The following is an 18823-nucleotide window of genomic DNA, read 5'->3' as shown; positions in this document are numbered from 1 at the left end:
TAATGTATTTATTTATTTTGTAGGATTTATTTATCGCCTTTTTGAAGGAATTCACTCAAGGTGGTGTACAATCAGAATAAATCAAACATGAGCAATAGACAATTACAGCAGTAAAAATATTCAAATAACAATACAAATGGGGAGATTTCTTCCTTGGTGTGATTCCTAAGTCTGTCTGGCTAATAATTATTAATTCATGTATGTAAAATCTGAGACTATAACTCAACATTTTTGCTAAATATATCATATTAACCTTCTGTAATTGAAATCACCAAAACAAGTCAGGACAATTCTGATTTTGACACAGTTTTCATATAATAATAATTATATTACTATCATTTCTATTCTTTATGCCATCAAAGTCAGTACTTAAATAGTATGTTTTTAAGGGGTGATAAATTGGCAGTAGGTTCCTCTGGTGATTTCTAGCCTTTACTAGGTCCAATAGATTTTCAAACATTCTTCCAAAACAAACTGACAAATTAGATGAGGGGAGCTTTAGAATCATTGGGGATGAGTAGACAAAGCCCTCAGGTAAGTAAAACATTTGTAGAGAAATGGGAAAAAGTAACACCTGGAAAGCTAAAGGTCACAGAAATAAATCCCAGGTGTAGAGGCAGTCATAGAAGAGACCTGGCTCTTACAGAGGTAGACCAACAATAAGAGGCACGAAACAGCTGCAGCAAATTGCAGGTCCAGAAACAGAAGCAGCAACGTAAACCAACCAGTGGCTCTAGATATAAACAACTTTAATAGAAGAGCAACCTTCAATAACAATGTGTATCAATACTGCCTTACCATTCAGATGTTATAATTGATGCCCAACATGTTTTGGCAATCAAATGCTTAGAAGAATTTTAAGTGTGGACTGAAGTTCATCTAGAGGAGAAGGATAATGGAAGGACTTAGATCATGTCTTGTCTTGATGCCATCCATCTGTGATCCGTGTCAGCCTGGAGCAATGCTTCTTTGATGTTAATGTATCTTCAGCATTTGGGGCAGTTTTGGTGAACTTGGAGTCAATAACATAAATACAGATAGATCCAAATCAGATTCGGGGAAGCTGAAGATTCTTCATACCCTTGACAGCTTCAAAATCCCTTAGTTGTCATCTTCTGGTAGGTGAAACTGTTAGGAATATTATCCCTAGGTGCACATTGCAGGTCATTTTATAAAGGCATTTTTGCAAATGGATTGTTACAAAATTCTGGTAACTTAGCAAGATTCACGCTAGATAAACATTTTTCAACTGGAAGCTTAGTGTAGGCAACCTTTGAAATACTGGATGCTCTCTGTTAAGGTGTGATGTGTTTCCTAACAGCAATGTTTAACTGTGCCCCTGATGCAGACATTTGATTGGTAAGACAGTATACTATTGATACACATACCATTATCAAAGGTTGCTCTTCTAATAAAGTTATATTCATCCACAGCCACTATTTGGTTCATGCTGTTATTTCTGATTTTTGGTCTCAAAGCATATGAAGAACCTTGGTATATGGATATAATTACTGGGATATTATGCCAGACTTGCCAAGTTACCCAATTCTCAGAGGAAGACGTTTTGGCTAGTTCTGGTTTTGAAATTTCATCCCAAAAGCAGTGTGAGATTTGTAGTCCTTGATTCTCTACCATTTGCACTGCTGGGCTCCAGTGGTGGGGGATTTGATGATTTTTTTTCTTTGGGGGGGGGGGGGAAATAGGTGGGTTTGACAATAGTGTTTGGGGAAGGGATTCTGATGTCTTCTGTGGGGATTGAAAGGGATTGAGGTCAGGGAGTCACTGCTTCCACCGGACATGGAGAGATATACATGTGCAGTCCTCCACCTGTTTTACAAGAGGCTCTTTGGCAGAACCGCATGTAAAATATATATCTACATTTTTAGAAAGCTTATGACAAAGCCCCTCATGAGAGACTCCTGAAGAAATTAAAAAGCCATGAGATAGGAAGCAATGTCCTGTTGTAGATTGGGAACTGGTTAAAATAGAAAACAGAGTAAGGTTATATGGTCAATTCTCTCAAAAGAATTTGGCAAAGTAGTCAAGAAAGCTGTAGGGGTGTCCCCAGTGCATAACCGTTTATGTACGAGGCCTATGAACCAAACTCTGATTAGGCCAGAAACCATCTATTTGGGACAATACTGTCATGATTACCTGAATGTTTCCTGCATTTTTACATTGCCTGCCAGCTCAAATACACACTGGCATTTCAGAGCATCTGCATTTCATCTTTGGGTGTGAATTTGGTAGCAAGACAGATTTACACTGACACAAGTATGATATAAAGCTTGTGGGTCTCCTTGGTCAGCACCAGCACTTGCAGGGAATGTGCTTAAATCAACTATTGACATCATTGTTCTCCAGGCCTGCATTTCATCTGCAGGACAGGAGGAATGTGTGGTCTGATTGGGCCAAAAGAGTCACCTGAGGACAGTGGACAGAAGTCTAGTACTGGACTTGGTGAAGAACAAAGGGGAAGAGTTTTGACGCGGCACCAGAGCGGACGCACAGCTGATAACTCTGGAGAGAGAGACTGTCTCTCTGTGCCTTCAGGATTCTGTCCTTCAGGTCAAGCTGTATTCACAGCAAGTCAACTAGTAAACATCTGGTCGGTGTAGAAAAAAGTTACAGATCTCACCAGCACTGGTAGCTGGTCTCTTGCACAAGATTAGAAGCCATAATTCTCAGCTTACAGTTCTCTGCAATTTTGTTATACAGAGATGCCCAGTACTTAGAAGGCACAGAGAGACAATCTCTGTCTCTGTCTCTCTCCAGAGCTATCAGCTGTGCATCCACTCTGGTGCATCACTAAAACTTTTCTCCCTTTGTTCTTCACCAAGTCTGGTACTAGACTTCTGTCCACTGTCCTAGGTGACTCTTTTGACACAATCAGATCACGTATTCCTCCTGTCCAGCAGACAAAATGCAGGCCTGGAGAACAAAGATGTCCATAGTTGTTTCAGACACACTCCCTGCAAGTAATGGCACCGACCAAGGAGGCCCACAAGCCTCATCTCATACTTGTGTCAGTGTAAATCTATCTTGTTGCTAACTTCATATCCAAAGATGAAGTACAAATGCCAGTGTGTCCTTGAACTGGCAAGCAATGTAAAAATGCAGGAAACATTCAGGCAACCATGATAGTATTGTCCTAAAAAGATGGTTTCTGGCCTAGTCAGAGTTTGGTTCATAGGCCTCAGTACACAAAAAGTGATACACCAGGGACACCCTTCAGAGCAAAGGTGCAAATAAATGAAAGAAAAACAGCTAATACAGTAAAACAGGAAGACCAGAACTCTTTTTTAAAAATAGATATTAATGTATAACCACCTTGCCCTTTTTAGCTAATTTCAGGGCAAATTTGGGTGCTGCAGAGTATCAGCTAGCTTGACGTATCCCCTGAGTTTCTTCAGTAGAACAAAGCAATAGATTTGGAGCCCCTGTGATACATGTACTACACAGCAAAAATCAAATTCCAACACCAGGATCTTGTTGTATAATTGAACAATTTATTGAAACATAAGATAAGTGGTGTTAAATTGACAAAGCAAATTTTCTTTTTGCTACCTCCAGAACAAAGCACAGACAGTAATTACACTCATGGAAATCTTTGCGCAAGAGAATCATTCTGTCTCCCTGACTGTACTCTTTAGAGAGAACTCTTTCCAGGTCTTCACCTGCTCTGTATGGTGCAGATCAACTTCTACAGCAGTACAGTTAGAGATGAGAGTTCAAGTTCTTTTGCCTTTGTTGCAACCTATCCGTGAAGTCTAACTTCCCTGTTTTGATAGTTTCTTTCAAAGATACCTCACTCCAAACCACGTGTTCTTGAGTGACTGTTGGCTTCTACCCAGATTCTAGCTTAAAAGCTGCTTAATCTCCTTTTTAAATGTTAATGCCAGCAGCCTGGGTCTACCCTGGTTAAGGTGGAGCCCATCTTTCCAGAATAGGCTCCTTCTTCCCCGTAATGTTGTCCAGTTCCTAGCAAATCTAAATCCCTTTACTATCATCTCACAGAGCTCTGCCTGCATCTTGGATCCTGAACATGGAATGGGGAGCATTTCTGAGAATGCCACCCTGGAGACTCTGGATTTCAAATTTCTACTTAAGATTCTAAATTTGGATTCCAGAACCTCCCTCACACACTTTCCTATGTCATTGGTACCAACGTGTACCAAGACAGCTAGCTCCACCTCAGCACTGTCTAAAATCGTAGCTAGGTGATGCATAATCCAGTCTCCACTATAAGATGGGAAATCCATGCCAGTTTTTTAGGGCCACTCTAGATATTCCCTCTCCCCGCAACACTATGCCTCCTAGCAAAATAGATTTGGTAAGCATGCCCATGTGTAAATAGCCCCCCATTATAAAATGGCATTTACACACGTCTCACTATTTACATGTGTAAAAGCTTTTATTTATATGTGCAGATGCTTCTAAAATAAGGGCCTATGTATAAAGGATATAAGGAATGTATTAATTATACATTTGAAAGTAAAATAATAAAAAGGAATAATAAATTGTGTTTGAATAAATTGGCAAATAAATCATCCATCAAATAAGTGGGGAAAGTATGTGAAACATGGCTCATGTTATTTCTTTCTTACCTCTCTGCATGTGTGTGTGTGTTGATATTGGTGTCAGTGTCCTTGACCTGGAGGGGAGGGGAGGGGGCAGTTTAAATTGAGTGGTGGTTTGGAAAGAATAATAAAATGAAATCAAACGTGATAATATGTCAAAGCATTAGATGACACTGTGAAAAAATTTCAAAGGATGCAATTTAGAATTTAACTACAGGGTGCCACTGTTAATTGGCAGTATACATAGCAAACAGTAAGAAAGCAATATTGGAAGGAGTCATTTATGAGCCTGTTAAGATGGATGCCAGAGGGCTTCACTCTGGCCAGTGATCTTAGTATTAATGAGATTTCAGCTTCTTATGTGGCCCATTTTCAACTTCACCTTGATCTCTGCACTTAGGAGAGTGATGGTAACTAAAAACCCTAAGAGGGACTCAACTTTTGTGCTGCATTCCACTGTTAAGCAGTCTAAGCATGAACCACTGACTCTAGAAAAGGCAGGACCACAGACCCTGTCATTGCTGAACTGTGGGCCCTAAGAAAGATGCAGTTGTAGCGGGCTCATCAAGTACCCTCTCAGGAGCTTCCTAATGTCAACCAACCAAGAACGGTGGTGATGAAGATGTTTCATTACCCACATGCATTACAAATTATTAAGGTGGCCAGATCTAAACCATCGCTCTCCTATGCTGAGAAGAAGCTACTCTTTGTGTTGGATGTCAACTTGTCATTGCTGAAAGCTGTTCTAGAGATGCGGCTGCAGTTGGAAGCCATTGAGGCACAGTTTGACCTGTTCTATCTGGATCACATATGAATCACATATAGAAATACTACTAAACATTTTGACAATGCAGCAGAGCTTCTGGATGACAACACTAGCCCAATGACCTAGAATCACCATGCACCTATGCGGGTAAATTCTATTTCTCTCTCATGATTTTTCTATGGAAGCTGCAGTGGCTTTGATGTGTGTTGGATACGAGACCTCTAGCGACTGGTCTTATGAAGCCAAGTGACTTCTAAGAAGGTTGGTTTTTTTAATCTCAAGGTTAGATGTTCTTCTATTGTTCTGTTTCCTATTTTCTTGGAGATATTAAACCAAAGTGGGCATGCATGAACTACCTACTGGATACACCATACATTAGGGACTTAGACTTTTGTGTGTGTGTGTGAGTGATAAGCTGTTTATGTGATAATGACTTCCCTTCACATCACCTTCTGAGTGTTAAAGGTATTAGGCATCCTATTAAGCATAAGAAGTTGCTATTGTATCTTAAAAGGTTGAAAGCTGATATATTTACTACAAGAAACACACTTGTGTGATAAGGAAGCTCAAAATTTATGTGGAGGCTAGTTAGAGTTTTGTTACTTTGCACCTGCACAGGGAAAGAGAAACAGTTTTATATGAGGATTAAATGAAAAGTAATAATACATCAACAGATGGAAGCACTGATGTGCTACACATGTTCACTTGTTCTTTGAACTCTCTTCCTTCCCCTCAGCTGGTGAGAAGTGTCTGTGTGAAGAGGCTGTTTTGCTATTGCTTGTGAAATAGAAGCATGCTGTGAGCACTCATCGGTGGGATTTAAGCAACATGCTGTGATAGAATTTCTGATTGTTGAAGGAGTCTCTCCAATTTAAATTCACCACCAAATGCAGGCTGTTTTAGGTGATAACTGTTTTGATATGCGTGCGTTGCTGGGCCAAAAAATGTAAAGATTATGGACTGGGAAGGGCTGATTTGAGTGATCAAAAATTAAGTGGATGACCCGTGACAGCAAAGGATGAGTCTCACATGAGAAAGGTTGACAAACTCATAAAGGACAATCTCAAAGCATTACATTGCGACCCTGAAAACTGAGAAAGAATGATTGTGAAGAGTTCAGAAGCACAAGAAGAAAATTCTGTTGCAACATGACAATGCTAGGCCTCACACAGCATGAAACACCACAGAGGCAATTGTAAAAATGTGTCTCCGAGTCTTTCTCCATCTGCCATACAGCCCAGATTTAGCATCATGCTATGTTCATCTTTTTCCAAAATTGAAGGAAAACTTTTGGGGACATCTCTTCAACTCAAATGAAGAGGTAGAAAGGATTGTGAGCAATTGGTTCAAGAGACAAGATGTGCAGTTCTTTTATGATGACTTTTAAAAACTTGCCCATAATTGGCAGAAATGTGTGGAGAATGGTGGCAACTATGTAAACAAATACATATAACAAAAGAGCAAGTTTCAAGTATTAGTTTCATTGTTTATTCATTTTATCCTCACTTAAACAAAGGCTATGGAGGTGGAGGCATTAGTTTTCATTTACCCCTCCTAACTTTGATTTGGAAGAGGTTTGGGTTTTTAAAGTAACATCTCTTTGGTGCGACTCTGAAGGGTGGTGGCTATATCTAGAAGGCAAGATGAGAGGGAAAAAGTTTTTGGTACTCAACATATATCCCAAAATGTGGATGGCCCCTAGTTCTATCAGGATCTCAGCACAGATCCCTACTTGGGGAAGATTTCAACTTCCTGTTGGACCATTTTTAAAACGGAGCTTACCAAACTACATTCTAGAGCTATTTTGTCCACTTTGGTTCAAAGAAATGGATTAGTTGACCCTTGAAGACGTCTACATCTGACAGGTAACGGTTTTACCTTTTATTCATCAACCCACCAAACTTACTCTCATATAGATTATTTTCTCTGTTCCAAAGATCTTGAATACTCTTCAATATACAAATATTTTAATTTCTGATTATGCAGCAATTTCATGTGTTGTCAGATGGCCAGTGGAAAAAGACAGAGCTTCCATGTGCTTCATGGTGATGTACATTGTGCACATGTATCCTCACTAATGAAGGATGATAGTCAAAGAAATAAATAGTCAAGAGATGTTCTACACTACCATTTGGGAAGCTTATAAAGCATTCCTCAGCAGTGATGATAGTTTTGTGATGCATCAATGTCTCCAACAGTCCCTAGAGGGGGAATAAATTATACTTTACAAGAAATAACAAAAATAAACAACTTTTTCCTGAACCGATCATTACTTAATGAGGAAATTAAGATAGACTTGGGAAACATATACTGCTTATTCCTGGGATAAACAGCATAAAATCTGTTTTAATTCTTTTGGGATCTTGCCAGGTACTTGTAACCTGGCTTGGCCACTGTTGGAAACAGAATACTGGACTTGATGGACCTTTGATCTGACCCAGTATGACAATACTTATGTTTTTGTGTGTTCTAAATTGCAACAATTGAAATTTCAGTACAAGAGCCTACTCAGCCAGAAGACATTCATAGCTTGTTGTCAACATAGCACTACTTATTTTGGAGAGACAAAACCGTATGTTTTCTGGTGAAATATTTAAAAGTTCATTGTACCAGACAAAGACTGCATAATGTTAGATCTACAGATGGAGACATCTGTATAACCACTAAGCAAATGCTCTCTAGAGATTTTTATTGAAACTTGAATACTGCTAAAGCTGGAACTTATTCTATTAGGGTGGATTTCTCTTCTTCTTTAACACTACCCAAACTGACTGCTGTACAAATTGAGTCCTTATAAATACCCTTATGTATAGCAGAAATATATATATAGTGCATTCCATTTAAGTGCACGTCGGATAAGCGCATGCTGTGTTTTAACTGCATGCTGTACTTCGGTCCCGTTTTTGGCGCCATCAATTTCTATGGGGACAAACCAGTTTAGCGTACCACTGATAAGTGCAAGATTCGCTTATATGCATGGTTTAAGATCGCTCCTCTGCAGGAAAGATTCCGCATAAGCACACGCACGGAATATGGAAGCCGATTGGCACATGACAAAGGGGCGGTAAATTTGAAATCTCGTTGGTTAACTGCCACAGGCAGAATAAGTGAAAGAATGTTGTTAGAGAGTACACTGGAGTCGTCGTCGTCGTCGCACAACTGTAAGACTTTAACACTGGCTGAACGAATAGAAGTTCTTGAAAACAAACAAAGTCAAGCATCTATTGCTAAAGAATATGGTGTCAATCCCAGTCAAATTTCATGTATCTTGAAGCAGAAAGACCAGCTTCTGGAAGACTGGCAAAACAATACAAATCTACACCGGAAACGAAAATGGGCGGGAAAAGCTGAGGAGGTAGAAGATGCTCTTCTTCGGTGGTTTTCTCAAGTCAGGAGCAGACAGTTTCCCGTCAGTGGTCCACTGCTTATGGAGAAAGCTAATCAGCTAGCTGAAAGTCTTGGACTAACCGAATTCAAAGCCACTGTTGGATGGTTGGAAAGATGGAAGGAGAGGAACAACATAAAATTCAAGAAACAGCATGGTGAAAAACAAGACGCTGATGACTTTGATGCTGAAAATTGGGTTGTTTCAGTTCTTCCTACCATCTTGAACGAGTTTGCACCTCGTGACATTTTCAATGCTGACGAAAACGGTCTCTACTGGCAAGCGATTCCTGATAGAACACTTGCATTCAAACAAGCCAAAACTACAGGAAGTAAAACGTCGAAGGACCGACTGACGATCCTCCTTTGCTGCAATATGGATGGGAGTGAGAAGTTGGAACCCCTTGTCATTGGAAAGAGCAAACAGCCCCATTGCTTCAAGAATGTTAAGTGACTTCCTGTGTCATACGAGGCTAACACAAATTCATGGATGACTGGGGAAATTTGGAAGCAGTGGCTAAAGAAGTTAGACACTAGAATGCGGGCACAAAAGCGTCAGATTTTGTTGCTTTGTGATAATTGTGCTGCACACAGTGATGATGTCAGGCTGTCTAACGTCAAGGTGGTCTTTCTGCCACCAAACACTACCTCTCTGATCCAACCTATGGATCAGGGCATAATAGCCAATTTCAAACAACATTATTGGGCTCTTGTGCTACGTCGTCTGATGACCATTATGGATGACCAGACTGGCAAGGATAAACGTGCTGTTGAACTGTCTCATAATCTATCACTGTTGGATTCCCTACATATGCAGAAAGAAGCCTGGAATCATGTTACACAGGCAACCATTGTGAACTGCTACAAGCGGGCAAGCTTTGTTAGGGATGTGGAGAGGGACGAAACAGATGCAGCTGTTGCAAACTTGTCAGATGAACAGGCTATTGACATCCCAGCCAGTGTTACTGAAGAGGAGTTTCATCAATACATAGCTGTTGATTACGATCTACAAACAGCTGACGACAGCACTGATGTCGAGATATGCGCCTACACGCAGGCAACGGCTGATGATGAAACAGATGATGATGAAATGAGCAGCGAGGCACATGGTGATGAAATTCAACAACCTCCTGTCATTTTTGCAAGAGCGCTGGAGAGTCTCAACACCATGCAGGCCTATCTGGAGGCCACTGGATGTCAGTGCTATGACAGTTTTTACCGTCTGGCAGACGTAGTCTATGGAACTCACAGACACAAGAGAGTACAGAGGACTATGACTGATTAATTCAAGTAAGCCTAACGTCAGTTAACGAAGACTGCATAACATCAGTTAACGGAGACTGTATACTGTAAGTATAATAAACAGTACTGTACATATGTTTATCAGATGTCAAGCTTCTTTGGGTCACAACGGTTAAGTGCACGCTCCGGTTAACTGCATGTATTTCTTTGGTCCCAGACCCTTGCACTTAAGCGGATTGCATGGTACTTCTATAAAACCTCTTGCCTCAGGTAAAGTACCTGGGTCTGATTGGCTGATTAATTGTTTCAATTCTTCCCTCATCTAAGTTGCTTTTACTGTATCAATCATTGCTCAATAACCATGACAAGATGGGTCACTTTCTTGAGGCCTCAGTGGTGGTTCTGCTGTGAGGTGGGCAAACTGGATGGACCAAGCAGGTCTTTATCTGCCATCATCTACTATGTTACTATCCTGCTTATTTTTCGAAGGAGAAGGGCGACCATCTTCCGACTCAAATCAGGGGATGGCCGGCCTTCTCCTAAGGCCAGCCAAATCGGTATAATCGAAAGCCGATTTTGGCCGGCTTCAACTGCTTTCCATCGCAGGGCCGGCCAAAGTTCAAGGGGGCGTGTTAGCAGTGTACCAAAGGCGGGATGGGGCGTGGTTAAGAGATGGCCATCCTTGGATGATAATGGAAAAAAGGAGGCCGTCCTGGATGAGCATTTGGCCGACTTTACTTGGTCTCTTTTTGTTCACGACCAAGTCTTGAAAAGGTGCCAGAATTGACCAGATGACCACTGAAGTGAATTGGGGATCACCTCCCCTTACTCACCCAGTAGTCACCAACCCCCTCCCACCCCCCAAAAAATTAAAAAACATTTTTTTGCCAGCCTCTATGCCAGCCTCAAATGTCATACCCAGCTCCATCACAGCACTATGCAGGTCCCTGGAGCAGTTTTTAGTAGGTACTGCAGTGCACTTCAGGCAGTCGGACACAGGCCCATCCCCTCCTACCTGTTAGACTTGTGGTGGTAAATGGGAGCCCTCCAAAACCCACCTGAAACCCACTGTACCCACATCTAGGTGCCCCTGTTACCCTTTAAGGGCTATGGTAGTGGTGTACAGTTGTGAGGAGTGGGGTTTGGGGGGGGGGGTTGGGGGGCTCAGCACCCAAGGTAAGGGAGCTATGCACCTGGGATCAATTTGTGAAGTCCATTGCAGTGCCCCCTAAGGTGCCCGGTTGGTGTCCTGGCATGTGAGGGGGACCAGTGCACTACAAATGCTGGCTCCTCCCACAACCAAATGCCTTGGATTTGGCTGTTTTTGAGATTTTGCCATTAGTTTCCATTATCGGCGAAAACCAATGTCGGCCATCTCTAAGGGCGGCCCAAATGTTGAAATTTGGCCGGCCCTGACCGTATTATCGAAATGAAAGATGGCCGGCCATCTTGTTTTGATAATACGGTCGGGTACGCCATTTTACGGGGCCGTCATTAGAGATGGCTGCCCTTATAGATTGGCGCCCCCGTTTGATTATGCCCCTCCATGTTATGTTACCTAAGTTCCAAAGAGATTCTGAATTGGTAAAAAAATATTACCACCCTTTATATCTCTGCTCTATTTGGATTATTACCACTAGTTTGGAACTATTTTTGCCAACCCTTATCCACCCCGACCAAGTTGGTTTCCTCAAAAGCCAACAGGGAGTGCATAATACTCAAATGTTTGTTACATTATGTTCATAGTCTATCTTCTCCTATGGTTTCACAGGACTAGATTTTTATTTTTGTTACATTTGTACCCTGCGCTTTCCCACTCATGGCAGGCTCAATGCGGCTTACATGGGGCAATGGAGGGTTAAGTGACTTGCCCAGAGTCACAAGGAGCTGCCTGTGCCTGAAGTGGGAATTGAACTCAGTTCCTCAGTTCCCCAGGACCAAAGTCCACCACCCTAACCACTAGGCCATTTCTCCACAGTATATATAGATTAACAGTATATTGAGGCCTCAGGCAAACATATATTTGTGGACCCTCCTACTATGGAGCCCCCTTCCCTAGATTATCTTCTTTTCTCACTAGTGTCCTCCCCTCCCTCACCACATTTCATCTCTCCAGAAGAAGCAGGGAAACCAGCAGAGTCTAGCTGTGGGTGTGTTGGAAGTAATCGTTAATGAGTGAGCATGGGGACTCTGCAAGCACATGCTTTGAATGGAGTGGCTTAATGGTTAGAACTAGAACTCTGACAGAGTACTGAGTTCCAGGAGGGAAATTTTAGGTCAGTCCTGGATTTCTGACAACTCTATCCATATCCAGGTACATTATAGGACCTGAAGCACTGATTTCAGTGAGTAGTATCAGGGTCTGCAAATGTCACAATGAACTGGGAATTATGTTCAAAAACAGGACTGGCCAAAAAGTCTCCCTCCTAGAATGATGTAATTTGAGCTAAAAATCACTTTCACCCTCCATTACCTCTGGTACAAACCACAGACAAATGTAGACTGCTCTAAATCGTGAGATTTAAGGGCAGTGTGAGGTGTAGCCCTGGTCTCACCAGAAAGATTTGGGTCCCAGCTAGCTCTTTCGGTCAGGTACCTGAACCAGGGCCACAAACAAAAGTTCTATTTCACTTGAGATGGCCGCAGGTCAGTGCCGGGCTTGATCCCTGTAGGCTGTAGGGTTTTAAGTCGCACATTTACTTATTTTTCTTTATCAGTCTGGGAGTAAAATAACTTCACTCACACTCCAAAGAAACTGTCCATCCAGGTTTTATAATAAAATGCAAGAACTTTACTGGAACGCTGCAACAGGCACATATCCAAACTTCATACTTTTCTTTTACATACTAGCTCACTTGATTTTAAACAATTCTTTGCTGAAAGAGGTTCTTGTGCCAATCCAAGACATTTGGCGTAGAGTTCTAAACCTTAATTTAGTAGTCTCTTTATAAATCCTAGGATATTTACATATTTACACCTCAATCCAGTCCTTCAATACCCATCCTTTCTGGCAGAATAATCCAAGGCTGTGCTTCCTGCCCTTGCAGCAGAAAGTCATCCCGCTTGGCTTTTACCCAGCCACCAGATCTTCTTGGGACCAGACTTCCCTGTCTGTCCCCTCCTTCCACAGGTGCACTTCCATGAGCTGTTGCCTCTGGTTCTGACCATGCTCCTTCCCTTTCTGCTCTTGGGCTGGGTTAACCATAAGAACATAAGTATTGCCATACTAGGACAGAACGAAGGTCCATCAAGCCCAGCATCCTGTTTCCAACAGCGGCCAATCCAGGTCACAAGTACCTGGCAAGATCCCAAAACAGTACAACACATTTTATGTTGCTTATTCTAGAAATAAGCAGTGGATTTTCCCCAAGTTCATTTTAATAATAGTCTATGGACTTTTCCTTTAAGAAGCCATCCAAACCTTTTTTTAAACCTCGCTAAGCTAACAGCTTTTATTACATTCTCTGGCGTCGAATTCCAGAGCTTAATTACATGTTGAGTGAAGAGTTTACCCATCCGGAGCTCTCCTCACAGTTAATACTTTTATTGGCAAAAACCTCCTCTTTATTTAGCTTTAGTTACTGGTCCTGACCAGGATACTCCCTCTCCTCACGGGTCCTGGCAGGGGTGAAGGCAACCAAAGACCATGTGCTTGCTAATCCCATCATTTTTATCACCTTCCAACTCCACCTCAACTATGAGACCTACTGTCAGCTACTTTTTCTAATCCTCCCTCTGGGCTGGGCTCTTTGCCCTCCCATCCATGCTGTTCTCCCCCCCCCCCCCCCCCCCCCCCCCAGTGAATATGAGGAGTTCTACAGCAGTCTAGTAATCCCCTGAAGAAATTTCCAAAACTCAATTTAGCAGTGGATTGCAGAAGTATAAAAATTTACAGTTTTATTTGAGAAAAAAAGCTTCACAAATGGAAGAAGCAAGGCTTCATTCTGTTTCTGTGAGTATGACATCCCTGTGACAGAGAGCTGTTGGGGACGTCCAAAATCGGCTTTCAAGTATACCAATTTGGACGACCCTGTGAGAAGGACGCCCATCTTCCAATTTGTGTCGAAAGATTGACGTCCTTCTCTTTTGAAAATGAGCCTGACAGTAGACTGCAAAGCTGAAGAGCAGCGTTTCCAGCATCTTCTTCAGTTGGCAGGGCTTGGGATCCCTGCCAGTTACAGCTAAGAGTGTGCCAGTCTAGGTAGGAGGGATAGAAAGCTCAGTCTACATCACTTACAATTTTCGTTCCACTTTAAGAACTTTTTGTTGACCGAAATTATTAATTATAGCTCTTATCCTATTTGGGTAACTACATTTTTTTATTCTTATCCAAAAATGTGGTTATTACATAGCATTACAACATAATTTATATTCTGCGGTTGGTTCTGTGTGGATTACTGTAGAAAGAAATTGGACATTTTCTGAGAAATTACAATAGCAGTTATAGAAAGTTACAGTTAGTTTAACCTTAACTATATAAATCCTTTGAATAATACAAAATAACAGAGAGTAATGATACAAAATATAAAAATTATACTTTTAGTTTTAGTTCTCAAGAACTAATGACCAAAAATGTTTGCTCTGATTATTATTATTTTTTGTTAATGAAACTATCTCTGCTTATGCACCACTAGAGGGTGACATTGCTGCATAAATTCCCTGAAATAAAATGAATTCTGCTTAACCTCTGTATTTCGGCTTTGTGTCTTTATTGGGCAATATCAAGGTACTAATCCCAGTGGTATGTACCACCAGACTGGCTTTTTATTTGGTTTGAACCGATCAGTTATGTAGAGGAAACAGGCTGCTGCATTCTCTCACTGCTCCACGAATTGCCATAGTTATCTTTCTAGTTACTGTACTTGAAAAACTCCCTTTATCTCATTCACAGACTGGGGATGACTGGTTAGCAGGAATATTTAGCAGCAATCTCCACTTACGTGCTGCTGGATATCCCTGCTTAGCCCTACCTGGCCGTTTAAATTGCTTTGAAAATCTATCCCCAAATGTTAAAAGCATATTTAGGGAGTCAAAAAATATAATTATGAGGGAGAACTTGCTGTCAATGTATATGCTAATCGTTTGCTAATAATCTGTCTTCTATACAGAATCTTATGGCATTCCACTCTTAATCTTCAAAGGGACTGGGTAGTACTAATGAAGCATAGCCATACGGAATCTATCTATCTATCTATCTATCTATCTATAGAGAGAGATTATGTTTTGAATAAATTACAGCTTTTCATATTACACAACATAATCATTATCAATATGATGTTACATAATTATTTTCATTTCAGATGCAGGATTAGATACAGGATTCAAATGTCCTTCAAACACAAGGATGCTGTGTCCCTGCCACATCTCTCTATATAAAACGCACCTCCAACGTTCGAATGAAGCCTCTGTTAGCCAAAAGTGAAGGGGGTGAGATCGCATTGTGTCTGCCCCGCCCACGCGTCAAACGTGATGACGTCGAGGGCGGAGCAATGACACTCAACCAATCGCAACGCTCGGCAGCGAAGCGTCAGGGAAGGAGGCGGCGCTCTCAACGTCTAGCCTTCCCTTCGCTGTGTTCCGCCTTCCTCTGACGTCAAGGATGACGTCAAAAGAAGGCGGAACACAGCGAAGGGAAACCTAGACGTCGGGAGCACCGCCTCCTTCCCTGACGCTTCGCTGCCGGAACCGCCACGGAGGTACATTTAAAAACAAGAAAAAAAAAAACCATGTTGGGGGGAGCGAAGAGGGTGGCCAGGGGAGAAACGACAGCATGGATGCGAAGGGGGGGGGGGGGGGGGAGAAGAGGGCGGTCCAGGCTGGGACATGGGAGAGAGAGGAGCATGGATGCAAGGGGGGGGTCATGGAAGGGAGACAGGGGACTTGCTGGAAAAGGATGAATGGAGGCGGCAGGGGACAGAGGAGCATGGATGGGCATGGATTGGGAGGGCAGGGCTCAGGGACAGAGGGCAATTGCTGGAAACGGATGAATGGAGGGGGCAGGGGACAGAGGAGCATGGATGGGCATGGATTGGGAGGGCAGGGCTCAGGGAGAGAGGGGAATTGCTGGATAGGGATGAATGGAGGGCACAGATGGGCATGGATGCATATGGATTGCAGGGCAGGCCTCAGGCAGAGAGGGGAATTGCTGGATAGGGATGCATGGAGGGGCCAGGTGAAAGAGGAGCATGGATTGGAAGGGCAGGACTCAGGGAGAGGGGAATTGCTGGATAGGGATGAATGGAGGGGACAGATGGCCATGGATGCATATGGATTGCAGGGCAGGCCTCAGGGAGACAGCGGAATTGCTGGATAGGGATGAATGGAGGGGGCAGGGGACAGAGGAGCATGGATGGGCATGGATTGGGAGGGCAGGACTCAGGGAGAGAGGGCAATTGCTGGATAGGGATGAATAGAGGGGACAGATGGGCATGGATGGATATGGATTGCAGGGCAGGCCTCAGGGAGACAGGGCAATTGCTGGATAGGGAAAAATGGAGGGGCCAGGTGACAGATGAGCATGGATTGGCAGGGCGGGACTCAGGGAGACGGGAATTGCTGAATAGGGATGAATGGAGGGGACAGATGGGCATGGATGGATATGGATTGCAGGGCAGGCCTGAGGCAGAGAGGGGAAATGCTGGATAGGGAAAAATGGAGGGGCCAGGTGACAGATGAGCATGGATGGGCATGGATTGGAAGGGCAGGACTCAGGGAGAGGGAAATTGCTGGATAGGGATGAATGGAGGGCACAGATGGGCATGGATGCATATGGATTGCAGGGCAGGCCTCAGGCAGAGAGGGGAATTGCTGGATAGGGATGCATGGAGGGGCCAGGTGAAAGAGGAGCATGGATTGGAAGGGCAGGACTCAGGGAGAGGGGAATTGCTGGATAGGGATGAATGGAGGGGACAGATGGCCATGGATGGATATGGATTGCAGGGCAGGCCTCAGGGAGACAGGGCAATTGCTGGATAGGGAAAAATGGAGGGGCCAGGTGACAGATGAGCATGGATTGGAAGAGCGGGACTCAGGGAGACGGGAATTGCTGAATAGGGATGAATGGAGGGGACAGATGGGCATGGATGGATATGGATTGCAGGGCAGGCCTCAGGCAGAGAGGGGAAATGCTGGATAGGGAAAAATGGAGGGGCCAGGTGACAGATGAGCATGGATGGGCATGGATTGGAAGGGCAGGACTCAGGGAGAGGGGAATTGCTGGATAGGGATGAATGGAGGGCACAGATGGGCATGGATGCATATGGATTGCAGGGCAGGCCTCAGGCAGAGAGGGGAATTGCTGGATAGGGATGCATGGAGGGGCCAGGTGAAAGAGGAGCATGGATTGGAAGGGCAGGACTCAGGGAGAGGGGAATTGCTGGATAGGGATGAATGGAGGGGACAGATGGCCATGGATGGATATGGATTGCAGAGCAGGCCTCAGGCAGAGAGGGGAAATGCTGGATAGGGAAAAATGGAGGGGCCAGGTGACAAAGGAGCATGGATGGGCATGGATTGGAAGGGCAGGACTCAGGGAGAGGGGAATTGCTGGATAGGGATGAATGGAGGGGACAGATGGCCATGGATGCATATGGATTGCAGGGCAGGCCTCAGGGAGACAGCGGAATTGCTGGATAGGGATGAATGGAGGGGGCAGGGGACAAAGGAGCATGGATGGGCATGGATTGGGAGGGCAGGACTCAGGGAGAGAGGGCAATTGCTGGATAGGGATGAATAGAGGGGACAGATGGGCATGGATGGATATGGATTGCAGGACAGGCCTCAGGGAGACGGCAATTGCTGGATAGGGAAAAATGGAGGGGCCAGGTGACAGATGAGCATGGATTGGCAGGGCGGGACTCAGGGAGACGGGAATTGCTGAATAGGGATGAATGGAGGGGACAGATGGGCATGGATGGATATGGATTGCAGGACAGGCCTCAGGCAGAGAGGGGAAATGCTGGATAGGGAAAAATGGAGGGGCCAGGTGACAGATGAGCATGGATGGGCATGGATTGGAAGGGCAGGACTCAGGGAGAGGGGAATTGCTGGATAGGGATGAATGGAGGGCACAGATGGGCATGGATGCATATGGATTGCAGGGCAGGCCTCAGGCAGAGAGGGGAATTGCTGGATAGGGAAAAATGGAGGGGCCAGGTGACAGATGAGCATGGATTGGAAGGGCGGGACTCAGGGAGACGGGAATTGCTGAATAGGGATGAATGGAGGGGACAGATGGGCATGGATGGATATGGATTGCATGGCAGGCCTCAGGCAGAGAGGGGAAATGCTGGATAGGGAAAAATGGAGGGGCCAGGTGACAGATGAGCATGGATGGGCATGGATTGGAAGGGCAGGACTCAGGGAGAGGGGAATTGCTGGATAGGGATGAATGGAGGGCACAGATGGGCATGGATGCATATGGATTGCAGGGCAGGCCTCAGGCAGAGAGGGGAATTGCTGGATAGGGATGCATGGAGGGGCCAGGTGAAAGAGGAGCATGCATTGGAAGGGCAGGACTCAGGGAGAGGGGAATTGCTGGATAGGGATGAATGGAGGGGACAGATGGCCATGGATGGATATGGATTGCAGAGCAGGCCTCAGGCAGAGAGGGGAAATGCTGGATAGGGAAAAATGGAGGGGCCAGGTGACAAAGGAGCATGGATGGGCATGGATTGGAAGGGCAGGACTCAGGGAGAGGGGAATTGCTGGATAGGGATGAATGGAGGGGACAGATGGCCATGGATGCATATGGATTGCAGGGCAGGCCTCAGGGAGACAGCGGAATTGCTGGATAGGGATGAATGGAGGGGCCAGGTGACAGAGGAGCATGGATTGGACTCACACTTTCACT

Source organism: Microcaecilia unicolor, chromosome 2 (assembly GCF_901765095.1).
Source record: "Microcaecilia unicolor chromosome 2, aMicUni1.1, whole genome shotgun sequence".
Classification (NCBI taxonomy): Eukaryota; Metazoa; Chordata; class Amphibia; order Gymnophiona; family Siphonopidae; genus Microcaecilia; species Microcaecilia unicolor.
The sequence above is the reverse complement of the archived record's forward strand: the minus strand, read 5'-3'. Positions refer to the sequence as shown.